Source organism: Pongo abelii, chromosome 2, assembly GCF_028885655.2.
Source record: "Pongo abelii isolate AG06213 chromosome 2, NHGRI_mPonAbe1-v2.0_pri, whole genome shotgun sequence".
NCBI lineage: Eukaryota > Metazoa > Chordata > Mammalia > Primates > Hominidae > Pongo > Pongo abelii.
Genome location: NC_085928.1, coordinates 4,608,363 through 4,636,314, shown reverse-complemented (window position 1 = coordinate 4,636,314; position 27,952 = coordinate 4,608,363). Strand labels below are relative to the sequence as shown.

The window sequence follows — 27,952 nt, the reverse complement described above, 5'->3', positions numbered from 1 at the left end:
ATGGGATTAGTGCCTTTATGAAAAAAAAAAAAACTGAGGAGCTGGTTTCCACCATGTGAGGATACATAGAAGGCGCCATCTATGAGAAGCAAGCCCTCACCAGACATGAAACCTGCCAACACCTTGATCCTGGACTTCCCAGCCTCCAGAACTGCGAGCAATAGATTTTTGCTGTTTACAAATTACTTACTCAAAGGTATGTTATTGTAACAGACTGCACGGACTAAGACAGTTTTCATCTTGGCAGATTTTACTACTGAAATGTTCTCTCATTTATCCTCAGTCTTGTATTGCTCTCTGAAATCTTCATTTATGTCTTCATTAACTCTTTACAGACTTCCAAAAGAGTTACCTATTGGTTTCCCTGCTTTTGAAAGTCTTAGCAAATTACCCTGTAAACATATGTGATGTTAATCTGCTTAAAACATAGCCTCAGATCACATGCTTAAAGGCTTCCAATGGTCTCTACTGACATAAAGGTTTTCATCAAAACATAGTAGATTTTGTGGGAAATGGCTTCAAACTACATTGCCATTGTTTTTTCTTTCACTTTTCAACAAATACTCTACATAAGGGCTTCTCAGATTTAAGGTGCATACAAATCAAATGTAGATCATTCACTGTCCTTGGAAAGTTTTATTTGCTTTTTTGGTTCTGTGCTGTTCACTGTTTGCAATACCTTGCTGTTACATCTCCCTTTATTATAAATCAAAACACATCTCACAGTCAACCTATCCATCAAATCTCATTTGCATGCATTTTATTTTCCAAATTCCCAAACATCTATAGGTATATTCTTTTTTTTTTATTTTTTGAGATGGAGTCTCACTCTGTCACCCAGGCTGGAGTGCAGTGGCATGATATTGGTTTACCACAACCTCCACCTCCCAGGTTCAAATGATTCTACTGCCTCAGCCTCCCGAGTAGCTGGGATTACAGGCGCCTGCCACCACACCCGGCTAATTTTTGTATATTTAGTATAAATTTCACCATTTGGGCCAGGCTGGTCTTGAACTCCTGACCTTGTGATCCACCCACCTTGGTCTCCCAAAGTGCTGGGATTACAGGCGAGAGCCACTGCACCCCGCCATCTATAGGTATATTCTTTATGACGCTTAACTATATTACCTGGCCTGATAGTTTCTCAAATAGAATGTAAAAATTTTGAAGACAAGAACTATACTTCTGTTCACTCTGTATCCCCCATAGATCTTGCACAACACTTCACATGCAGTAGGTAGGTGCTTAATAACTATTGTTTAAATTATTCTACACAGTTGAGCCACACCGATAAAACAAACCACTAGTAAACAGATTTCAGTTCATAATTAATGTTTGTGATATTTCCTGTAAACTGGAAAAGCTTAGATTCTCTTTAGCAGTGGCCTTTTCAGAAATGTTTGTGTAAATTCCAAATATCAAACTCTACACTATTGTGAAACTATTTCAGACGTCAAGTCAACTTAGTGTGTGAAACTAAAAAGGAAAATGCTAAGTATTAATGAATATAAAGAAGGTTAAATATTTTTACTTTTTATTATTTTTTTACAAGAAAACCTAAATTGGTAAAAATAAGGAGGAGGAGGAGGTTACTGCAGTGAACTGGGTTCTTTTAACAATTTATTCCACGTATTGTTTGAGAAAGGCTAAGTGTTCTCAATGAAGTGAGATCGCCACATGTTGTCTCAGTGTGTCACCACCACTCAAGCACAGGGAGAATTGTGTCCATTGTTAAGAAGTGGAAATTGCCAGAGATGAAGACTTAAAAGAAAAAATGCCCCTGGGGTTCTCATTCAGCCATTCAGATTTCTTATGCTGTTAATACGTGCCAAGCAATGTGTTATGGATTCAGAACTGAAAGCCATAATCTTTTTCCTATAATCAGCTAAAAAATCTAGTGGGAAAGATATAAAAATAAACAATCACTAATAAAACAATGTGACAAGTAGTGGTTAATTAGGGAAACTACAGAGTCTAAAAGAATACATAGGATATGTTTGGTAGAACAAGCGGGAGAGGACATTTCAAATTGAGCAGTGTTTCTGAGAAAAGTAGTTTCTTCCTTCCTTCCTTCCTTCCTTCCTTCCTTCCTTCCTTCCTTCCTTTCTTTCTTTCTTTCTTTTCTTTCTCTCTTTCTTTCTTTTTCTTTCATTATTACCCACCTAAGGAAACTTTTCAGAGCCTTGTTCTAAACACCAGCACTTGCTCCCAATAAAATGTCAATACCACAGATATATTGAATGTCCCTTTATATATGGTGGTCTGTTGAAGAGCTACAAACCTCTGTAATATCTACAGTTTTTTCATCCTCTAACAACTAATTTTTATCTGTTTGTGGCAACATGACCCCCACTGAGAATGCCTGACATCATAGTACTAGCATGCCTAGATCTTGTCAACTAACTTCATTCCCCTAGGGTCAATTTTGGCAACCTTTTTGTGCCAGAGTGGCCTCACATTGTTTTCCCTTCCTTGATTTCAGCTATGTTTTTTAAATCTGATTATGGCTTAAAGATTGCAACTAACTGGCATTTGGGGTTATACCTCTGCATTTAGTAGGCGGAGATACTTCTGCAAGTAAGAGAAAAGTAAAAACAGTGGTTTCCACAAGAGTTTGTTGCTCACTCTGGGAGTATGACTCCTCTGTTCAGTGCTGTCTGGAAGGATCCCAGACTACTTTCAGTTACACTGCTTTGCCAACTCTAGGAAGTGGCCCTTGTCCAAGTTGGCTTCTACAGCCTATGTAGCAGGAGGAAGGAACATAGAAGTAGGGAGATGGTCATGTGAAAGCCGCCTCTTAAGGGAGGTATCTAGAAAGCTGCCACATTGCACTCTGACTCATAGCACATTTGGCCAGGGTTTAGTCACATGCCCACACCTGGCTACACAGGAGATTGGATATTGTCATCTTTATTCTGGTGGCCATGTACCCAGCTGAAATGGAAGAATGAGGGAATGGATATTGGAGGACTACTAGTGCTCTTGTTAGTTTCCTTGCAAAAGACTTTTGCTTTAAAGAAATTATTTTTGCTAGACAAATAAAAGTGTAACATTTACTGAAATTAAAATAAAATATATTAAAATGATCTGCAGTCTAACACGTAACAGATTAAACTGCTTTCATAGTTTTCCATCATAAAATTCTTATCTAGGCATGATTTTTATATTGTTACAATTAGCAGTCAGATATAATTGTTTCTTTTTCAGTTTGTGTTATAAGTAGTATTCTAGGTTGTTATATAATTCTCATAATTTTAAGGGCTTTAGAGATGCTGCAATAAACATTTTCATGTATATTAACTTTTCCTTGTTTAGGATAATTTTCTTAATCTATGTGTCTACCAAAAGTAGGGTAATTGGATCAAAGGCTATGATAATTTTGCATGTCTTGAAACACAAGAAAAAAATATTTTTCCAAAAAGAATCTTCCAATTTTGTCATTTTGTTTCATTAGTGATGGTTTATTTTTCTTCACTTTTATTAGTTAGATATGACACTGTCTGCTTGATTACCAAATATTCTTATTTTATGGATTTAAAAAGCCACATTACTTTTATTTCAGTGTGTTCTTTTGATAGCTGGCAGAGTTGAACATTTATACTTATATATTAAATATTATCTTACTAACTTTAATTCCAATTACTGATATACTTTCTTCAAATGTTAGTATTTTTTAAATACCAATTTGTACAAGATTTCTATACAATATAGATATGGTCTTTGGAATGTAAAATTTGCTGTAGATATGTGTCTAAATCTGTTTTCTAGTTATTAAAAATCATTATTATTATCATTCCACTGATCTTTCTTCCCTCATATTCTCTGTCAAAATGCATTCTTCAGGAAATAAAAAATTAAAGGACTAGTCAAAATACATGTCAAACCAATGAAAAGCAAATGTTAGCTCAAACATTGCTTAGCCAAGGAAATGTTTATTTTAATAAATTTTCCTCTCTGATTAGTTTTCTCTTGAACACTGCTAAAATAAACACACACACACAAAATCAACGTTCAGGATTTTCTGATTATTTGCTGTGATTGTATGGTTTAATCCATTTGAAACTAGAAGAACATAGTGCTGTTCACACTCCGCTGGAGGAAACACAATTTCACAGTTTGGTTCCCAGGACTGCCTTGCAGGGCTGCTATCGTAATATGTTTCTGGCTCTGGACATGCAAGCACAAGTCTCTCACTTTGGCTTCTCAATGGGGAAGGCGAGAAACACTAGAGGAAACAGCAATTAGATCAATATATAATAATACAAAAGCTACAGAATTGTTCCCCGCACTCATATGTATGTTACTGAAGTAGTATGACTCTTTCCCACTCAAACAATGATTTATTTTTTCAGGAAGACTGGTTCAGATTTGTGCAAGCTGAAACACAAGAAGCAGCCTGAGAAACTAAGGAACTGAATATTCTGTATGTAGAGCATTATTAGCTGGGTTTTTTGTTTGTTTTTAACTAGAAGAAAAGAAATGACCAAATTCAAGAATTTAATCAGCCATGAGATTTGTGCTGAAAATTTTTTTATGGATAAGATAAAAAAAATCTGTTACTAAAAATTGTTATGAAAATAAACCAGTTTAAAGGACATAATCTCATAACATGCAGGGTAATGGGCATTATTATTTATGTTTTTGTGACTCTTTTTTTAAAAAAAACCTGTCACTGAGCAACCAGAAGAGTCTAACGTTGCTTGAGCAAGTGCTACTCCAGTGCTGTGGAGACATATGACATCAGACTTCTCACTGACACTGCTTTCTACCGGAGACAACATGATATATGAGAAAATGACCTGGCTTTCAGCTCAGCTAAATTTGGGGACACATTGCAGCCCATTCACTCCCTTCAGTGTCCCTGGGTAAATTTACTAACCTTTCTGTCTCTCCCTATTGTACGATTTCTAAAAGGTGATATAGATACCTTGCAAGGTAGGTGTGAAGATCTGTGATAATCTATATAGAATATCCACTGTAATGGCTATAATGAAGTGGGAATTCAATAACTGATAGTTGCTACTCTTCTCTCTAATCCAGTTTATCCTACATTTTTTTTTCTTGGAAATGTATGGCAAATATTTCTTAATTTTGTTTGCACCTCCATGGCCATTTTTTTTCTATGCCCATGGAAGACACAGTTAATTGATTATAGTGCTGTATTCTACCATGTTTAGATAGTCTTTGAATCTGATTATCTTATAAATTTGCTGAGGAAGATACTATATTATGTATTTTCTTTTTTTGTAAGTATTGTAATTTCCAGTATACATTGCATACAAGAAAAGACACATTCATTGAATGATTTCTCCATTTGGGCATTTGAATCATATTATAGTTTAATTTTGTACAATACTGGAAAAATGAAAGAAGTAGAAATTAATTTGTGCCATAATATTGAAAAAAATATATATTTCCCCAGGTTAGTCTAGAACTCCTGGCCTCAAATGATCCTCCTGCCTCAGCCTTCCTAGTAGCTGGGATTACAGGTGTCTGCTACCAAAAGAAAAATGAATTTTCTTTTTAGAGCTGATACTGAGTAGAATCAGTTTCTATTATAAATAGATTCATAACTCTAGCCTGACTAGTTAACTCTCACCTGATTAATCTCTGCTAGTTTCAGGAAGAGATCCAGAATTTAAAGGGCAAAGAGTCCCCAGCACTTTGTTGTTTCTCTTCTGTGGAGGTGCTGAATGCTCTGAGAACGTTCAGAAGCAAGTGAGCTTGTGGAAACCACACCATTAGGGAACGGTAAAAGTACTGCCTTAAGCACTAGGCCTGCACTGCCCAAAAGTGGGACAGCAGTTGGTGTCAATCAGAAGCAAAAGTTCCCAAAGACGATTTCTTCAAGGAAGGTGGGGAGAGTTGTCATAGACAGTGCTATGGTTTAAATGTGTCCCTCCAAAACCATGTGTTGGAAAGTTAATCCTCAATGCAACAGTGTTGGGAGGTGGACTAATGGGAGGTGTTTAGGCCATGAGATCTCCACTCTCATGAATGGATTAATGCTAATTATAAAAGGGTTTGAGACTGCGAGTGTAATCTCTTGCTCTCTCCCTCTCACGCGCCCTTCTACCTTCTGTCATGGGATGATGCAGCAAGAAGATCCTCATCAGACATGGCCACTTGATCTTGGACCTCCTAGCCTCCAGGACCATGAGTCAACTAAGTTTCTTTTTTTATAAGTTACCTGGTGTCTGGTATTTTGTTATAGCAACACAAAATGTACTAAGAGAGTTTAAATAATTGTCTTTTTTCTGTTATTCTTTATTTGAGAGATGGAACCCACATATTGAGTGAATAGTAAACAAATCTCCCTTTAGGAATGAAAAGAAAAACATTTAAATTCAGGACAATCTCTCTATTGATGTGGTAGGCAGAATTCTGATATGACCCTCAAAATTACCCCATACCCTAGAGTACACATCCTGTATTATTCACTCCTTTTGACTGATAATAGAATGAATGTCGCTCCTGTGATTATGTTCCATTAGATGAGAAAGGTGAGGAAATTTTGCTGGTAGAATTAAGCCTGCAAATAAGGTGATTTTCATATAATCACATGAAAATTATCCTGGGTAGGCTTGATCTAATCAGTCAAGCCATTAGAAGAGACCGAGGTCTTCCTGATGTTGGAGAGATTTGAAGCAACAATGATGTTCTCTTCTTGGCCTTAAAGAAACAAATTGTCATTGTGTGGAGAGGGCGCTATGGAGGGAAAAGTTGGTGGCTTTTAGAAGCTAGAACAATACATGGCTGACAGCCAGCAATAAAGCAGCAATCTCAGTTTTATAGCTGCAAGGAAATGAATTTTGACAATAATCAGTGAGCTTGAAAGAGGACCCTGAGTCTCAGATAAGAACATAGTCCCAGCCAACACTTTGATTTCACTCGGTTAGATGCTGAGATGATGATGCAATTAACCAGTGTCCAGATTCATCAAATCTGTGAGATAATACATTTGCATGATTCTGAACCTCTATGTTTGTAATGATTTGTTATATAGCAATGGAAAACTAATACTCTTGGCTAAGAAAAAAATTTGAATCCCTTATTTTTTTTCCTCCCATAAAGGAAAACATTACTTGTATTTCTTAAAGCCAATTATTTCACTTAGGGGTTTCTTTAAAATTTAATTTTAATATTTATTTATTTATTTTAAATGGAATCAGAATCTTTATTACAAATGTCCCTTAAGAACACAGGAAGAAAAGATAGCCATGTAAAAAGGGGTTTTTTTCCCCAAATATAAACATATTTTATTTTATTTTGAAGTTCTGGGATACATGTGCAGGACATGCAGGCTTGTTACATAAGTAAACGTGTGCCATGGTGGTTTGCTGCACCTATCAACCCCTCACCTAGGTATTAAGCCCTGAATGCATTAGCTATTTATCCTGATGCTCTGCCTCCCCCCAACGCCCAGTGCTGAAAGGCCCTGGTGTGTGTTTTTCCCCTCCCTCTGTCCATGTGTTCTCATTTTTCAGGTCCCACTTATAAGTGAGAACATGTGGTGTTTGGTTTTGTTTCTGCATTAGTTTGCTGAGGATAATGGCTTCCAGCTCCATCCATGTCCCAGCAAAGGACCTGATCTTGTTCCTTTTTATGGCTGCATAGTATTCCATGGTATGTATGTACCACATTTTCTTTATCTAGTCTATCGTTGATGGACATTTGGGTTGACCCCATGTCTTTGCTATTGTGAATAGTGCTGCAATAAACATACACGTGCATGTTTCTTTATAATGGAATGATTCATATTCCTTTGGGTATATACACAGTAATGAGACTGCTGGGTCAAATGGTATTACTGGTTCTAAGTCTTTCAGGAATAGCCACACTGTCTTCCACAATGGTTGATCTAATTTACATTCCCACCAACAGTGTAAAAGTAATCCCATTTCTCCACAGTCCTGCCAGCATCTGTTGTTTCTTGACTTTTTAATAATCATCATTCTGATTGACATGAGATGGTATCCTATTGTAGTTTTGATTTGCATTTCACTAATGATCAGTGATGTTGAGCTTTTTAAAAAATATGTTGTTTGCTACATAAATGTCTTTTATTGAAAAGTATCTGTTAATATCATTTGCCCAATTTTTAATGGAGTTGTTTGTTTTATTCCTGTAAATTTATTTAAATTCCTTGTAGATTCTGGATATTACACCTGTGTTAGATGGATAGATTGAAAAAATTCTCTCTCATTCTGTAGGTTGTCTGTTCACTCTGATGATGGTTTCTTTTGCTGTGCAGAAGCTCTTTATTTTAATTAGATCCCATTTGTCAGTTTTTGCTTTTGTTGTGATTGCTTTTGGCAATTGCGTCATGAAATGTCTGCCCATGCCTATGTCCTGAATGGTATTGCCTATATTTTCTTCTAGGGTTTTTATAGTTTGGGGTTTTATATTTGTCTTTAATCCATCTTGAGTTAATTTTTGTATAAGGTGTAAGAAAGACGTCGAGTTTCAATTTTCTGCATATGGCTAGCCAGTTTTTCTAGCACCGTTTCTTAAATAGGGAATATTTTCCCCATTGCCTGTTTTTATCAAGACTGTTGAAGATTTGAAGGTGTGTGGCCTTATTTCTGGGTTATTTACTCTCTTCCATTGGTCTATGTGTCTGTTTTGTACCAGAACCATGTGGTTTTCGTTACTGTAGCCTTGTGTATGATTTCATGTCTGGTAGTGTGATGCCTCCGGTTTTGCTCTTTTTGCTTAGGATTGCCCTGGCTATTAAGGGCTTGTTTTTTGGTTCCATAAGAATTTTAAAGTAGTTTTTTCTAATTCTGTGAAGAATTTCAATGGTAGTTTAATGGGAATAGCAATGGATCTATAAATTACTTTGGGCAATATGGCCATTTTCACAATATTGATTCTTCCTATCCATGAGCATGAAATGTTTTTCTATTTGTTTGTGTCCTCTCTGATTTCCTTGAGCAATGGTTTGTAGTTCTCCTTGAAGAAGTTCTTCACTTCCCTTGTTTGCTGTATTCCTAGGTATTTTATTCTCTTTGTAGTAATTGCGAATGAGAGTTTATTTATTATTTGGCTCTTTGCTTGTCTACTGTTGATGTATAGGAATGCTTGTGATTTTTGAGTTGATTTTCTATCCTGAGACTTTGCTGAAGTTGCTTATCAGCTTAAGAAGCTTTTGGGCTGAGACTATGGGGTTTTCTAGATATAAGTTCATATCATCTGCAAATAGGGATAGTTTGACTTCCTACCTTTCTATTTGGGTGCCCTTTATTTTTTTTCTTGCCTGATTGCACGGGCCAGGACTTTCAATTCTGTGTTAAATAGGAAGGTTAAGATAGCATATCCTTCTCCTTTACCAGTTTTCGAGGGGAATGTCCAGCTTTTGTTCATTCAGTATGATGTTGGCTGTGGGTTTATCATAGGTGGCTCTCATTATTTTGAGACATGTTTCTTCAATAACTAGTTTATTGAGAGTTTTTAATATGAAAGGATGTTAAATATTATTGAAAGCTTTGACCTGCATCTATTGAGTAATCAGGTGATTTTGTCTTTAGTTCTGTTTATGCACTGAATCACATTTATCGATTTGCATATGTTGGACCAACCTTACATCTCAGAAATAAAGTCTACTTGATTGAGGTAGATAAGCTTTTTGATATGCTCCTGAATTCAGTTTGTTAGGGATTTTTGCATTGAGGTGTATCAAGGACATTGGCCTAAAATTTTCTTGTTCTGTTGTATCTCTGCCAGGTTTTGGCATTAGGATGATGCTGGACTCATAGAATGAGTTAGAGTACCTCCTCCTCAATTTGTTGAACTAGTTTAAGCAGGAATGGTACCAATTCTTATTTGTACATCTGGTAAAATTCAGCTGTGAACCCATCTGGTCCTGGGCTTTTTTTGGTTGGTAGGCTATTTATTACTGACTCAATTTCAAAGCTTGTTATTGGTCTGTTCAGGAATTCAGTTTCTTCCTGGTGTAGTCTTGGGAGGGTGCATATGTCCAGAAATTTGTCCATTTTTTCTAGATTTTCTAGTTTATGTGCATAGAGGTGTTCATAATAGTCTCTGATGGTTGTTTGTATTCATATGGGGTCACTGGTAACATTCTCCTTATAATTTCTGATTGTGTTTATTTGCATCTTCTCTCTCTTCCTTTTTATTCGTCTAGCTAGTAGTCTATCTATTTTATTAATTTTTTCAAAAAAATTAGTTCCTGAATACATTGATCTTTTGAATAGTTTTTTGTGTCTTGATTTCCTTCAGTTTAGCTCTGAGTTTGGTTATTTCTTGGCTTCTGCTAGGGTGGGGATTTGTTTCTTATTGAACGCTTTTATCTGTAGCTGTTGAGGAATCAGATGGTTTTTTTCTTTAGTTCTGTTTACTCTTATTTCTCTAGTTCTTTTAGTTGTGTGGTTAGGTTGTTAACTTGAGGTCTTTCTAACTTTTTGATGTGGGCATTTAGCACTATAAATTTTGTTCTTATTACTGCCTTTGATGTGTCCCAGAGATTCTTGTATGTTGTATCATTGTCCTTATTTGTTTCGAAGAACTTCTTGATTTCTGCCTGAATTTCATTATTTACCCAAAAGTCATTCAGGAGCAGATTATTCAATTTTCATGTGATTGTAGGGTTTTGAGTGAATTTCTTGGTCTTGATTTCTAATTTGATTGTGCTGTGCTCCAAGAGATTGTTATGATTTTAGTTATTTTGCGTTTTCTGAGGAATGTTTTACTTTCTATTATGTGATCAGTTTTAGACTATGTGCCATGTGATGATGATAAGAATGTGTATTCTGTTCTTACTGGGTGGAAAGTTCTGTAGATAACTATGAGGTCCATTTGGTCCAGTTCTGAGTTAAGATTCTGAATATCTTCATTAATTTTCTGTCTCAATAATCTGTCCAATATTGTCAGTGGGTGTTAAAGTCTCCCAATATTATTGTGTGGGAGTCTAAGTCTCTTTGAAGGTCTCTAAGAACTTGTTTTATAAATCTGGTGCTTCTGTGTTGGGTGTATACATATTTAGGATAGTTAGGTCTCCTTGTTGAATTGAACCATTTACCATTCTGTAATGCCCTTTTTTGTCTTTTTTGATCTTTGTTGGTTTAAAGTCTGTTTTGTCTGAAACTAGGATTGTAAGCCTTGATTTTTCTGTTTTCCATATGCTTAGTGATTTTCCTCTATCCCTTTATTTTGAGCCTATGTGTATCATTGCATGTGAGATGCGTCTATTGAAAACAGCTTAGCAATTGGGTCTTTGTTCTTTGTCCAGCTAGCCATTTTGTATTTTTTAATTGGGGCATTTAGCTCATTTACATTTAAGGTTAGTATTAATATGTGTGAATTTGATCCTGTCATCATGATGCTAGCTGGTTATTTTGCAGACTTGTTTATGTGGTTGCTTTCTAGTGTCACTGGTCTTTGTACTTCAGTGTGTTTTTGTAATGGCTGGTAATGGTTGTTCTTTCCATATTTAGTGTTTCTTTCAGACCTTGTAAGGCAGGTCTAGTCATAATGAATTCCTTCTGCATTTGCTTGTCTGAAAAGGATCTTATTTCTTCTTTGCTTATGGAGCTTAGTTTGGAAGGATATGAAATTCTGGGTTGGAATTTATTTTCTTTAAGAATGTTGAATATTGGCCCCAAATCTCTTCTGGCTTGTAAGGTTTCAGCTATTAGTCTGATGGGCTTCCCTTTGCAGGTGACCTGCCCTTTTTGTCTAGCTGCCTTTAATATTTTTTCTTTCATTTTAACATTGGAGAATCTAATGGTTATGTGTCTTGGGGATAATTTTCTTGTTAAGTATCTTACTGGGGTTCACTTCATTTCCCAAATTTGAATATTGGCCTCTCTAGCTAGTTTGGGGAAGTTCTCATGGATAATATCCTGAAATATGTCTTCCAAGTCGGTTCCATTCTTCCCATCTCTTTCAGGGACATCAATGAATCATAGATTTGGTCTTTTTACATAATCCCATGTTTCCTGGAGATTTTGTTCATTCCTTTTCTTTTTTCTCTATTCTTGACTGCCTGTCTTATTTCAGAAAGCCAATCTTTAAAGTTTGAGATTTTTCCTCTCTTGGTCTATTCTGCTTTTAGTACTTGTGATTGCATCACGAAATACTTGCAGTGTGTTTTTCGGCTCTGTCAGGTTGGTTACATTCTCTTCTATACTGACTATTTTGTCTGTCAGCTCATGAATTGCTTTATCATGATTTTTAGCTTCCTTGCATTGGGCTTCAACATACTCCTGTAGCTCAATAATTTTTGTTCCTATGCATATTATGAATTCTATTTCTGTCATTTCAGCCATCTTAGCTTGGTTCATAACCTTTGCTGGAGAGGTGATGTAGTCATTTGAAGGAAAGATGCAACTCTGCTTTTTGAGTTTTTATTGTTCTTACACTGATTCTTTCTCATCTTTGTGGGCTTATGTACTTTCAATCTTTGAGATTGTTGACCTTTGGATTTTTTTTTTTTTCTTGTATCCTATTTGATGACCTTGAGGGTTTGATTTTGCTATAAGGTGGGTTTAGCTGACTGGCTTTATTTCTTGTAGATTTTAGGGGGCCAATATTCAGCTACAGAGTCTTAGACTATGTGCTCTAACTCTGGGGGACTTGTATTGGGCCCCAACTTTGTTCTCTGTTTCCTTGAGGTTTGGAATCCCCTGTGCTGGATATCCAAGGTACTGCAGCTGTGGCAGAGTGCTAGTGGGTACCAGGGTGCCTGCCTTCCTGTGAGCATTCACCACAGTGGCAGAGGTGAGGAAGCTGTGGAGGGGTGAGTAGGGAGCCCCTTCTGGAGACTGTACATGGACATGCTAGAGATGGTGTTGGCTCAGGGGCTGGGTGCTGGCTGGCTCAGGTCTGGATGCCTTCTCTGTTCCCTGCAAGCAGGAGTGATTGCTCAAAGAGGGTGAGGATCTGCAATTCTCTATGTAGTGTTAGTGCAAGGGCAGGTCACTAGGAAAAGTCAGAATTTGCTGGCTTTGTGCCCGGCAAGGCTCAGTCTGCAATGGTGGTCACAGAAGTGGAGGCGTGGCTGGATTTCACTTGTGTGCACTGTTGGGCTAGGTAAGCAAAACCCACCTGTGCAGACAATCACCAGCAAAGTGACATGTGCTGGGAGGGGGCGGGTGGTCTGGTGCACACCACTAAGGGCTGCCTCACTGGATCTCTCCACCAGTCAGGCATGATCTGCCAGCACAGGAGCTATCTTTATGTTCAGTTTATGTATGTGCTTCACAATTGATTCATCCATATTAACTTAAAAAGACTACATATATGTTAGCTAAAGAAAGTAGATAATTAAAACAATTATTTAGATGAACAAAGCAGAGCAAGTGATCATCTGAGACAAAACATTTTATATTTGAATTGAAATGAAAAACAGTTATGTATATAACTTTTCAATTTTGTGTCATTTTTGGAAAAATATTATTTTTTTAGTCATTTAAACTGTAACCCCTAGAGTCAGTTTTGAGCTGCCTGTACGATAGCCCATGCTTATCTCTCTACTAAACTTTCCATGTAACCTATCACCAAGCTCTGTAATTTCTATCTCCTCAATATCTATACATCTAATTCTTTCTTTGCTTTGTCTTTGTCTTTTTCTCCAAGACAGCCAGCCCTTCATAGGAATATCTTAACAAGTCTTCTCTTCAATTAATTGCCCCACATATAAAGATTAATTGTGCATTTTACTTCAAAGCATTAAAATATTTTCCATTGTTGATTTATGAAAAGGGTCCTCTGCTTACTAAAGTGCTTCTGCAGTGTGGCTTCCTACCGTGTGATTAGCAACATCTCAACTTCTTCTTTCCATGAACCCAAAAGGAACTCAAATCCACAATACAGCCAAACACATCCTTTCTTTTTCAGCCTTTGTCTTTTTTGTTATAGTTTCTGCTAGATCTTCATTTTCAAATTCATTCTTTCAAAATCTTACACAAATATCAGGGTCCTATTAATCAAGCATCAGAGTCCCATTCATCAATGATCAGGGTCCCATTCACAAAGCATTTACTTCAGGAAGCAATCCTTGATCTCCCCTACCTGATGAAGTCACTCCTCTGAGCCCTGTTAGCACTCTCTACCCCTCTATATCACTTATATCCTGGTTATTAATATACATATTTGTAGGGTTATCTTATTAACGACCTTGTACTCTCCTGACACTGTGACTATCATCTTAAGAGTAGAGTTTCTTATTTATAATTTCATTCTCCACATTGCCTAATTTTGCATCTTACAATGCTATTTACTAGTTTTTCATATGTATGTGAGAACTAAATTGAATTTTTATTTTTGACAGATAGTAAAAAAAGCATTTCGTTTATAAAATGAAGCATATAGTTGAAATAAGTAGGAGTGAAAGAGGTATTTAGTTATGATCAAATACATTAAGAAAATTTGCTGTTCTAGTTTTTAATGTACCAGAGTTCTATTTTAGTTAGATTATTTTTCTCTTTTAACCCTTCTCTCCCTTATGTTCTTTCATTTTTGCTATATATGTATTCATATAGACACAGAGTGACTATTTCTCTTCCCTGATATCAAAGAATTTTTTTTCTATTTGATTTTTCCCTAGGGTTAGGCAGAGTGATTTAGAATAAACCAAATTTGACATGAATCCTTACACATTTCTACAAATGTCAAAGTTTTAAATTGCATAACTCTGTATAGAATTTATGAAATCTTGAGTTACTCTTGGATTCTGCTTTGAGCAACAAAACATACCATGCTTAAAATTGAGTTCATCTGGAGAACACAAAGTAATGTCAAAAAATACTACTCAGCATATCACTTCCTCAGAAATATCTCAGTATACTCAACATACCTATCTATAAAACAGCAAACTTCTAAGCTGTGGAAGTGAATAAAATTGATATTAGTCAGTGACTTCCCTGTGGGAAGAAGGGTGGCAGTGTAAATGCAGAGTAAAGGCTGTATGAAGTCTATATATGTTTGGGGATATTTTCAGCAGCTGTTCTTTCAAAAGTCATTTCATTTATGGCTTTTTTGGTGATTTTGCACAAAATAACCTGGATACATTTAATCTTTACATTTTCAGAAGAAACCTGCTTAGTTTGGAGCATGTTCACTTCTTTTGAAATGTTGATGTTGAAAGCTGCATATAGATCTTTTGAGAGGCCACATGCTTGAGATTCTATTTTTAAATTTTCATGACAGCTTTTACACTCTCCTGAGCATGCTGGATCTAAGTTTCTACTGAAGCATGTAATTACCAGCAATGACTTAGCATCTGCCATGTGGTGCCAAGTAATGGTAAATGGAAGCAATGTCAGAAAGAGAAGATTGGCAAGTTGGAAATACTGAGATAACTCAGAGACTCACATACTCTGGCAAACACTCTCACCATTGCTAGCAGCACAAGAGAACTTTATTTACAAGAAATGCTTATGTAATATTTAAAGCGCCCTACGTCAGAGAAAATAAAAGGGCTACTTTGCTGTTGTTGTTGTTTGGAATAAAGACATAACATCATTGACTGAATGCCCTACTCTTCCAAAACTATTTCTTACCTAACTTGTCATTTTATTTTACTACCTCCACTATTTGGTTTGCTCCTTTGGATGAGAATATTGTCTATAGAAGGTAACTCTCAAAACATAGCTACGAGATAAAGACCTAGGAATGGGGTTGAAGATGAAGCTGTAATTTAGCTTTTAGGGTATACAGGAATCACCTATAGAGACTTTTAAAATTACAAATTCCTGGACTCAGCCTTCAGAGATTCAAATTCAGTAGGTTTGGAATTAAGCAGAGCAATCTTCATTTTTCTGAAGCACTGAGACCTTGGACCAGATGGGAAAGATATCACTCTAACTTGAAAAAAGCTATCTTTTAGCCTCTGCCTTAGTCCATTGGTGTTGTTATAAAGGAATACTTGAGACAGAGAAACTTATAAGAAAAGAGGTTTATTTGTCTCATGGTTCTGTAGGTTGTACAAGAAGCATAGCACCAGCATCTGCTTCTATTCTGGGATTTAGTGTGTTTCCACTCACAGCAAAAGGTGAAGGGGAGGTGGTGTGTGCAGAGATCACATGGCAAGAGAGGAAGCAAGAAAGAATTGGGGTTGGAGGAAACATCAGGCTCTTTTTAACAGCCAGATCTCACAGGGACTGAGGAACTAATAGAGCTACAGTGAGAATTCATTTACTAATTACCATGAGAACAGCACTAAGCCATTCATGAGGGACCCACCTTCACGACCCAAACACCTCCCCTTTGCACCACCTTCAACATTGGGAATCAAATTTCAACATGAGATTTGAGCGGTCAAACAAACCAAACTATAGCAGCCTCTGTCTATTTCCAGTATAAACTGTGGACAAGCAGAATTCTAGAGTCTCCCAGGAGCATAACAGAACTGCAAAATCACAGATTCGCACCATCTATGGAATCAGAATTTGCATTTTGACAAGATCCACAGGTGATTCCTATACACATTAGAATGTGAGAAGCACCACTTCAGTAAACACATAGGATTTAGTTCCTGTTGTGTAGTTAATTAGATTAGCTGTTACATTGACTAGAGAAGGGAGAGTAGGAGGTAGAAAAGTAAATTTGGATGGAAAGGTGAGCATTAGTTTGGAAGATGGTGGTGGAAGGCTTGAGGCAGTTTGGTGGAAACAATATGGGAACAGAACTGGCAATTAAGCCTTGAGAGGCAGATTTCACAATGATTCCAGGGGCCCTTCAGCCCTGTGTTAAAAAGTGCTATCCTGTATTTCTTATCTTAAGTTTGAAAAAATTTTATTTAGGCCAGGTGTGGCTCACACCGATAATTTCAGCACTTTGGGAGGCCAAAGCAGGTGGATCACTTGAGCTCAGGAGTTCAAGACAAGCCTGGGTAACATAGCAAATCCCTGTTTCTATAAAAAATACAAAAAAAGTTAGCTGGACAGAGGCTGAGGCAGGAGAATCACTTGAGTCTGGAAGGTGGAGGTTGCAGTGAGCTGAGATCGTGCCATTGCACAACCTTGGGCAACAGAAGAGAAACCCTGTCTCAAACAACAACAACAAACAACAAATATTCTATTTAAAGTCCTAGTATTCGAAGTACAGTAGAGAGAATATAGTTAATAATAATTTATTGCATATTTCAAAATAGCTAGAAAAGGATAATTGGAATATTTCCAACATAAAAAAGGTAAATGTTTGAGGTGATAGATATCTAATTACCCTGATTTGACCATTACATATTGTACATAGATATTTATTAAATATTTCACGTATCTCCCAAATATTGAAACTATTATATATCAATAAACTTAAAGCACATAACAATATTACATACATGTAATTCATGTATATTTTGGATTCCGCATGAAGCAGTTTTGACAAATTGCTGTTATGGTCTATTCATTGTGCTTTAGTATTTGACTGCTAGAATAGATAGACAGTTTTAAACCCTCCCTGTTTTGAAAATGTGTACAGATTGACACAGTCATAGTTACTGAATAATTCAAGGGGAAAATATCTGATATTCCTCAGGTAGCCACGATCTTGAAGCCTGGCTACAGATGCATTTTTCCTGAACCAAATGATCTCAATTAAGATTAAAGTTTCAAGCGAAACATAGGAGCTGTATTCTCTGAATGAGTACAAAATGTGGTGAAATGAGTTCAGCTATTTTGAACATCTACCATGCAGAATGAATTTGATGGTAATAAATTGAATCACATAACCTAATGAATATATTTCTTGTCACTTAGCAAGATAACTGTTACCAGCTAAATACTAAAAGCTGTGTATTTAATTGATAAAAGCACATTTATTACATTAGAAATACATAAAGTTACTCTGTAATGTGACTACCATACAGAGTTCTGTCTCATTAATTCCAAAGAGACATTGTGCAAGTTTTATGGTAATTTTGACAAATTAAGTTTCTTAGTGTTTTTAATTTGGATTTCATAATCTTTTTTGCCAAATAATTATTTAACCTCACAAATGCTAGCTTTGTAATAATTAATTGGTATTTAATTATCATATAACCAATGAGATTATAATCTCTATATGAAGTTTCATTTCATTTAAAATAAATGCTCATTTTCATGTAAATTTTTTTCAGATTAGTATCAGTGACAGTTTTTCACATGAGATAGTAAACTTGGTTTACTCTCTGAGCAAGCAAGTAATCATCTTTCAAGATCAGCAAGGAATTTAGGTTTTGTTCTTTCTGAAAATTGCCCTAAAGTTGTATTGTCATTTTAAAACATAAGTCCATGTCACATACTTTGGTCCCTTGAGACTCTAACTATAATAATTTTTTGGTTTAGGACTTTACAATTAATGGAAAAAGATAAAAATAATGGAAAACTTAAGAGGTGTAATTCTGGGTTCAGTGCACTAATCTAGACAGTATTCTTGTCCCTTAATAAAACATGGCAAGAATCACACATATTTATTTATTTTTTATGTATCACTCTTCTCTAAATTTCCATAATGAAAAGAATCACCTGAAGTACTTGTTAAAAATACTGCTTCCTGGGGCTTTCTCTGAAGATTCTGATTTACTGGGATTGAAATGAGGCCTTGGAATTTGTATTTTTTCCAAGGACCTAAATAATTTGCATCATCAAGAGAGGCTAGAAAATACTGTTCTTGTGTTAAGATCTAGAAAAAGGAAATTTAGAATCACTTGTGCCTGAACAAGGATATATAGATCAGTTCTCCCAACCCTGATTGCATTTTAAAAATTCTGATGGCCGAGGTACACTTAGACAGATTAAATCATAATTTCTAAAGTGGGATTCAAGTATCAGAATGAGTAACTGGGAAACTGCCTCATAGAAGGGTGTGACAGCTAACCAAGTGGTTTCAGAGAATCTGAACAGATTTGAAAGTGAAAGACTGGGAAAATAAACATAAGATTAAAAATGCATATTTTTCAAGGTGATAAAATTACTATAGTCAGGGCTACTGCTTGCTCATATAGTCCAGAGATTTACTGAATTAGGAATCTAAGGCAGTGGTTTTAAAAGTTGACTATGCATCAGAATTATGTGGAGGGCTGGTTAAAACAGTATGGTTGGTCCCAGCCCCAGAGTTTGTAATCGGTAGGTCTGGGATGAGTCCCAAGATTTAAGTTCGTAATAAGTTTCAGTTGAAGCTGATGCTGCTGGTTCAGATAACACACTTTGAGAACAAATGTTCTAAGGGAAGTTACAGTGAAGATGAGATATATGGAATGCGCATGGTGGGAGTATATTAGATAAAGCCTAGGACTGGGTAAGATGTTATTCTGATAGAACACCTCCTGCCTAGGATTACAATAAATATAGCCAGTCCTTATTGAGTGCCTACTATGTGTCAGGTCTTGTTCTAAGCATTCTATATATATTGAATCATTTAATCTTTACAGTAATCCTACTCAATGGATATGCTGTTATTGTTTGTATTTTATAGCTGCATAAGTTGAAGCACAGAGAAGTTAAGTAATTTGTTCAAGGCAATGCAGATAGTAAATTGTAGGGCTGAAGTCTGAGGGATCTAGCTTCCAGTCCATGCAGTTAACCACCGTTATACTGAAGAAGGTGAAGATGAATAAGATTTGTTCCAACAACAGATGTTCTAGGTCTGCTTGTAGTATCTACCTTTAGTAGCTGTTTTCAGTCATCTCCTGCCCTCCAATAATTCTTTGGCTTGCATATTGTGCCTACCCATAAGGCCAATGGTAACAGCAGGTTTGCCAACATTATTCCTTTACTCCATTTCCAGGAAGAGATCATAGAACTTTTAAGGTGAAGGATCACAGATTATCTTTACGGTTTACCTTGGTTACATTCACATGTAACCCTAATTTGCTTTTATGGCATAAAGTTATAATCCACCCTCAAAGTACTTTTAGAAATATACTCAAAGTTAATGGGTAACTAACTTTAATTCATTATAGTAATACTACAATGAATTGTAAAGGGAGAAACTATCCAAGTCTAAATGTATTTTAAATGAAGAAAATAATACAGATTAATTTCTTTGTTGACAGTGGAATTAAATTGGAAATAATTAAAATAAAATAACTAGGAACCCTCCAAATATGTGGAAATTAAAATACCCAGGAATCCTCCAAATATTTGAAAATTAAAATACACAAGAAACCCCCAAATATTTGAAAATTAAAATACCTAATATCAACAACATGTGTGATAGCTGAATCAACACTGGCATCCATGTGCCAGGAGTTCCGCAGGATTTTAGGAGCATTCCATAACTAGGAAAGGGTGGAGTATGGAAGCCCACCTTTGTAATTAAAATAACCTGCTGACTTCTATTTCTGACTGAGTTTGAATAATTGTACCATACTGGTTTTCCACCATAAACAACTAGAAAACCAGACAAAATATGTAAAACAGGTGTTTCAGACATTGGACAGACGGCAGCACACTACTGTTACCCCCAAAAAAAAGAAAAATAAGACAAACTCTATGATTTCCCCATCTTTCTGTCTGAAGGCACTTTCTGGAAAGTACTGTGTGTGTGTGTATGTGTGTGTGTGTGTGGTTGGGGGTGGAGGTTGTGAGAGCCAAGCAGAATATGGTGCACTTACTGAGTTGAGAAGATAGAGATGGAGTTCAGATGACTGAGTCGACGAGAATTTGCAGGGCAGAGTACTGGAGAGGAAGGAGCTATGTGGAGAAGATTCTTCTTGATGCTATTGCAAAACGCTAATCTGTACTAATCTGGAAATGCCTAAGTAAAATGATATGAGGCCAAGCAAAAACTACTTGGGAGTTGCCACTTGAATATTCCCCAAATTTACACAGGACTGAGAGATGTTCCAGTTCTGACCAGCCAGATTGGAAACACATAAATGAACATATGGGGTGTTCAGTAAAGATCCTTGAAGAGTTAAGCTCACTCATAGTGATAAAATCTGGAGTAAAAGGATATACTAAACTTGTCCCAACAAAGGTTAGAAGCAAGCCTCAGAAGGATAAAGCTGAACCACAAGTTATTTGACTGCCTACCTACAAAGTTCAACACTTAAAGACATCGAGGCTGGGCGTCGTGGCTTACACTTGTAATCCTAGAACTTTGGGAGGCCGAGGTGGGTGGATCACAAGGTCAGGAGTTCGAGACCTGCCTGGCCAATATGGTGAAACTCCGTCTCTACTAAAGATACAAAAATTGGCCGGGCATGGTGGTGGGCGCCTGTAGTCTCAGCTACTCAGGAGTCTGAGGCAGGAAGGAGAATCGCTTGAATCTGGGAGATGGAGGTTGCAGTCAGTTGAGATGGCACCACTACACTCCAGCCTGGGCGACAGAGTGAGACTTCATCTGAAAAAAAAAAAAAAAAGGAATAAGACATCGAAACCAAGAATGAATTATCAACTTTTCATCAGAAACAATGCAAGTCAGAAAGCAATAGAATAACATTTAAAAAGTACTGGGCAGTGCAGGTAGGGGACCAACAAAACACTGTCAATTTAGAAATCTATATCCAGTGAAAATATCCTTAATAAATGAAAGCAAAATAAAAATGTTTTAAGTCAAGCAAAATGTTATCTACTTTATTACCACAAGACTGGCACAACAAGAAATGTTTAAGGAGATTCCTCAGGGAAAAAGAAAATGATGCCAGGTGGATAACAGATTTATACAAAGGAATGAAGACTGCCAGTAGTTGTAAATATGTAGGTAAATATATGAAACATATTTTTTACTTTAAAACAATTCTTGAAAAGATAATCTACTTTTTAATACAATAATAGAATTAACAATAATTGAAGGCAACTGCAGAATCAGTGTAAAAACTTGCTATACCCATATCTAACAAAACACATTCTAGAAGGTTTTAGGAGGTTTTGATTTCTTGGATACTTTACAATTTGAATTATAATTTCTCTGGCTGTGTATGGTATAATAGAGGGATTTATAATCAAATGTGGGGATCTCTCTGTTCTTGCTATTTTTATTATTTCTCTTTAAGTATTTGTTTAATCCAGAGTTTGCCTTTTGTTTTTCCTGTAATGGGCCAGATAATAGTATTTTAGGAGTTGAGGAGAATGCATTCTTTATCACGTCTACTCAAATCTGTCATTTCAGTCTGGGTGCAGTGGCCCACGCCTGTAATCCCAACATTTTGGGAGGCCGAGGCAGGGGGATCACTTAAGGCCAGGAGTTTGAGACCAGCCTGAGCAAAAAGGTGAAACTCTCTCTCTACTAAAAATACAAAAATTAGCTAGGCATGGTGGTGCATGCCTGTAATCCCAGCTACTTGGGAAGCTGAGGCATGAGAATTGCTTGAGCCCAGGAGGTGAAGTTTGCAGTGAGCCAAGGTCACGCCACTGCATTTCAGCCTGGGTGACAGAGTGAGACTGCCTAAAAAACAACAATGAAATTAAAAAAAATGTGTGTGTGTACATATCTATATCTGTCATTGTAATGAAGTCATAGACAATATGTAGATAAATGGGCATAGTCAGATTTGGTTTATGGGGCTGTAGTTTGCCAGCCTCTGAACCTCATTATAGATACTGTGATGAATTTTATTAGGTAAAAGAGGGGCATAAAGGAGTGGAAGAATCAGAGGAGATTAATATTCTTTAAAGATTCCATAGGTGGTTATTTTACATTCTGTATCTTATATTTAAAATTTCTGATGTCACTGGAGGAATCTAAAGCTGTTTTTCATGGTTTCTTCTGACTTTTATACATGGTAGCCTCTTATGTACTTGGTAAGTTTTGATGTGAGCTCTACTTAATATGGGGTCTTAATTTGGGGTCTAGATTGAAGGTATTATATTAATTGCATTATATTAATATATTTTCAATGAGAATTTGCATTTTCTTCTGCTGGGCACCAGGGTGTGTAAAGAATCTGAGACTATTTTATTTTTGTCACTTTGAGTTTTTACCAACTGTGGCATTGGTAAACCCTAGAGAGAGTAGGTTTGTAATGGCAAACACCGAGAGGAGATTTTTCGTTAGTATTTTTACTGTTCTCATCATCATCATAAATCTTTTCCATCTAGAGCCCTGGAAAGTGTGTTACTTACCTCTTCTCTTTACTGTTAGATGAATTTTTTCCATCTGCTCCTTCAATAAGTGAAATCAAGTTCCACAGCACCATTTTGCACAGTCTCAAAGCCTAGACTTCTGATTCTCATGTGACTGCTAACTTTCTCATTCTCCAGACAACTTTTTTTTTTTTTTTTTTTTTTTTATGTTCACATTTAATTTTTAATTTTTTTCAAATTCGATTGCATGTGCTTATAAGAGAGAAAGAGAACAGCAAACAAGAACAGCAAGCAAGAGAAAAAGCAATAACATCCTAAGTAATGTTGATGATTCTGTCTACCATTTTTCCCAGTGAGTGTACACACCAGCAGAAGATATCGGTAATAATTTGGGAGTGTCAATTTACCTGACTCTCTTGTGTATCTCTCTGTTGCTGCTGAACATACGCACACATGGAATACTAGTGTAATTTGTTAGGTCTTCTTAAACTCCAATACTATTAAAATGATAAACCCTCTTACAAAAAATATTCATATGTCATATATATACAATTGCATAAAATCACAGAAGATGTATAGGTTTTCTGAAGATAATATCTGAACTGTTTAGAGTCATGTTTTGAAAACTTAATTATTAGACAATTTAAAGTTCAAGTGAGCTATTTTGGTTAAAATAAATTTAAAAATTAAAATTCAGTACAAGAATTGTAATTTATGAGTATTGTTTCATAGAAGACTATATTAGTTCCTTAAGGTATAAATGGGATTTTGTGGATATGTTGGGATGGGAGAAATATAAATAGTGATTAGATGTTTTCCACTAATAACTGGAAGTGGCATTACTGGCAATAAGCAAAATATGCTTTGGTTGCCTTGCTAATTATGTGGTATTTCCTGCTCTAGATAAATTGATGGTTTGAAAGAATAGTGATCAAGGAAAAGTTTATGCAATGTGGTTCCTTTATCCATTTTTCCTCTATTGATGTCTCTGTGAATTGTTTCTTTTTAACACTGGGTACTTGGGATTATGTATAGGTGAAGTATGGTTTTATATAAGCATCTTAAGTCAAAAGAGAAGTATTTCAATGGATTCAAAATAAGTCCAATAAAATATTTAGGACTGTGTATTATATGTTTGAATAATCTATAAGCATTTTCTCTGTTAAACATTTTCTTGAGGTCCCTGTCAATATAAATATTTTAAGTGCCATTAATTAGATGAACATTTCAAAATGTCTCGATGATACAGATTTGGAGACAAGATGACTGACTAGACATGGAAAGGAAGAGCTTCTCCCACGGAAGGACCAGACCATCAAGAAGACTGGTGCACTACAAACAGATCTTCGGAAAGAAGGCATTGAGAGTGAGTAGAGAGGGGACACAGACCCCACATTGAAAAGGTTGCTGAGCATCAGGACTCACTCCTGGCCGGTTTCTGGGGAAGGAATGAGTGAAAGAGGTGTGGAGTAGCCCATTCTCATCATGGACCTCTGGAATCCTAGCTGCAGGAGACCCCATGACCCCCACAGACATTTGAGTTGGCAGGGAGAAATGCACAGAGAGTTGGCAGAGACAGAACTCCAACCTGCATGGAGCCCAGAAGGTTTGGCACAGTGAAAGGCTGCAGTAGATCATAGCCATAAGTGCCCAAGCCCCAAGACTCATTATACTTCTCTTGTTGGCTTTAGCCTTTTTTTTGGCTGCCAGAACTGGACAAAACAGAGGTGTTTTTCATGTGGGACAGGCCAATCTGATCTGAGTAACCCCCTGTCTTCTGGCTTATCCCAGAGTCTGCCGAGCCACAAGAACTTGCAGCATGGCCTTGGCTGCTCAGCTGAGTCACTTGCCAGCAACCACTGCCATAGCCTTTTTGCTGGCAGACCCTGCCTATCAGAGAGCTTTTGCAGGCTACCTCCCTCATGCACCTGCCCACAGCCCTTCCCCAACTGCTTTGTGGCATGTGCTCACTCACAGCTTCCCCCCACTGCTTTATTGATGCATGCTTGCCCACAGCCTCCTCCGGCTGCTTTGCTGACACATGCACACACTAACTCCACCACTGTCCCACTGCTGCTTCACATGTGTGCATGGGGACCCCAACTGCTCTTCTGCCACCCACTGAAGTGTGTTTGCCAGCAGCCCCCATCAGAGTATTGTTGCCAGCAGACTGGGAACATCTTGTCCCCTCCAGCATGGCAGATGCTTAACCTTATGGGGCAAAACAAAAACAGAAACAAAAAAACAAAAAACAATCCAAAAACAAACAAACAAAAAAACTGTGAGCCTAGTCCTAGTCCCCAGAGTTAGAGTACTCAGCTCATCAGCACAGGAGTATTGAGCTGAGCCTTCAGAGTTGAGATCTGAAATTATTCAGAAATAAAGCCAATCAACTAAACTCAACCTTATAACATAGTAAAATCCTCAAGAGCACCAAATAATATAAAATTAAAAAGCCCTATCCAAAGGACAGCAATTTGAAACACCAAAGGAACATCAGTTCACATAGACAAGAAAGAACTAGCACAGTAACTCTTCAACTCTAAAAGCTAGAGTGTCTTCTTACCTCCAAATGACTGCAATAGCTCCCCAAGAATTGTTCTTAACCAGACTGAAATGGCTGAAATGACAGAAATAGGATTCAGAATCTGGATGGCAACAAAGATAATCAAGATTCAGCAGAAAGTTGCAACCCAATCCAAGGAATCTAAGAAATCCAGTAAAATTATACAAGAACTGAAAGACAAAAATAATCATTTTAAGAAAGTGCCAAACTGATCATCTAAAACTGAAAAACTCACTGCAAGAATTTCATAATCCACCATGATCAAGTCAGCTTCATCCCTGGGATGCAAGGCTGGTTCAACATATACAAATCAATAAATGTAATCCATCACATAAATAGAACCAATGAAAAAAACCACATGATTATCTCAATAGATGTGGAAAAGTCCTTTGACAAAATTCAACAGCCTTTCATGCTAAACAGTCTCAATAAGTTAGGCACTGATGGAACATATCTAAAAATAGTAAGAGCTATTTAGGACAAACCCATAGCCAATATCATACTGAATGGGCAAAAACTGGAAGCATTCCCTTTGAAAACTGGCACAAGACAAGCATGTCCTCTCTTACCAGTCCTATTCAACATAGTGTTGGAAGTTCTTGCCAGGGCAATCAGGTAAGAGAAAGAAATAAAGGGTATTCAGTTAGGAAAAGAGGAAGTTAAATTGTCTCTGTTTGCAGATGACATGATTGTATATTTAGAAAACCCCATCATTTCTGCCCAAAATCTCCTTAAGCTGATAGGCAACTTCAGCTAAGTCTCTGGATACAAAATCAATGTGCAAAAATCACAAGCATTCCTATATACCAATAACAAACAAACAGAGAGCCAAATCATGAGTGAACTCCCATTCACAATTGCTAATAAGAGAATAAAATATCTAGGAATACAATTTACGAGGGATGTGAAGGACCTCTTCAAGGAAAACTACAAACCACTGCTCAAGGACATAAGAGACAACACAAACAAATGGAAAAACATTCCATGCTCATGGATAGGAAGAATCAATATCATGAAAATGGTCATACTGCCCAAAGTAATTTGTAGATTCAATGCTATCCCCATCAAGCAACCATTGACTTTCTTCACAGAATTGGAAAAAAAATACTTTAAATTTCATATGGAACTTAAAAAGAGCCTGCATTGCCAAGACAATCCTAAGCAAAAAGAACAAAGCTGAAGACATTACGCTACTTGATTTCAATCTATACTACAAGGCTACAGTAACCAAAACAGCATGGTACTGGTACCAAAACAGATATGCAGACCAATGGAACAGAACAGAGGCCTCAGAAATAACACCACACATCTACAACCATCTGATCTTTGACAAACCTGACAGAAACAAGCAATGGGGAAAGGATTCCCTATTTAATAAATGGTGTTGGGAAAACTGGCTAGCCATATGGAGAAAGCTGAAACTGAATCCCTTCCTTACACCTTACACAAAAATTAACTGAAGATGGATTAAAGACTTAAACATAAGACCTAAAATCATAAAACTCTAGATGAAACCTAGGCAAAGCACTCAGGACATAGGCATGGGCAAAGACTTCATAACTAAAACACCAAAAGCAATAGCAACAAAACCCAAAATTGACAAATGGGGTCTGATTAAACTAAAGAGCTTCTGCACAGCAAAAGATACTACCATCAGAGTGAACAGGCAACCTACAGAATGGGAGAAAATTTTTGCAATCTATCCATCTGACAAAGGGCTAATATCCAGAATCTACAAAGAACTTAAACAAATTTACAAGAAAAAGCCAAATAACCCCATCAAAAAGTAGGCAAAGGATATGAACAGACACTTCTCAAAATAAGCCATTTATGCAGCCAACAAACATATGACAAAATGTTTATTATCACTGATCATTAGAGCAATGCAAATCCAAACCACAATGAGATAACATCTCACACCAGTTAGAATGGCAATCATTAAAAAGTCAGTAAACAGCAGATGTTGGAAAGGCTATGTAGAAATAGGAACACTTTTACACTGTTGGTGGGAGTGTAAATTAGTTCAACCATAGTGGAAGACAGTGTCGTGATTCCACAAGGATCTAGAGCCAGAAATACCATTTGACCCAGCAATCCCATTACTGGGCATGTACCCAAAGAATTATAAATCATTCTACTATACAGACACATGCACATGTATGTTTATTGTGGCACTGTTCACAGTAGCAAAGACTTGGAACCAACTCAAATGTCCATCAATGATAGACTGGATAAAGAAGACGTGGCACATATATACCATGGAATACTATGCAGCCATAAAGATGGATGAGTTCATGTCCTTTGCAAGGACGTGCATGAAGCTGGAAACCATCATTCTCAAAAAACTAACACAGGAACAGAAAACCAAACACCTCATGTTCTCACTCATAAGTGGGAGTTGATCAATGTTGATCCA

The 27,952-nt window shown here is 36.7% G+C and overlaps 1 long non-coding RNA gene across 1 annotated transcript in view; it reads left to right on the top strand.

The window, feature by feature from the left end:
* The window catches only part of LOC129058421 (uncharacterized), a 63,715-nt gene that overhangs the window by 23,466 nt on the left and 12,297 nt on the right, over positions 1-27,952 (top strand). The window contains exon 2 of the long non-coding RNA XR_008523487.2: positions 24,220-24,336. This is a non-coding gene — a long non-coding RNA (uncharacterized LOC129058421). The remainder of the gene's footprint in view (positions 1-24,219; positions 24,337-27,952) is intronic.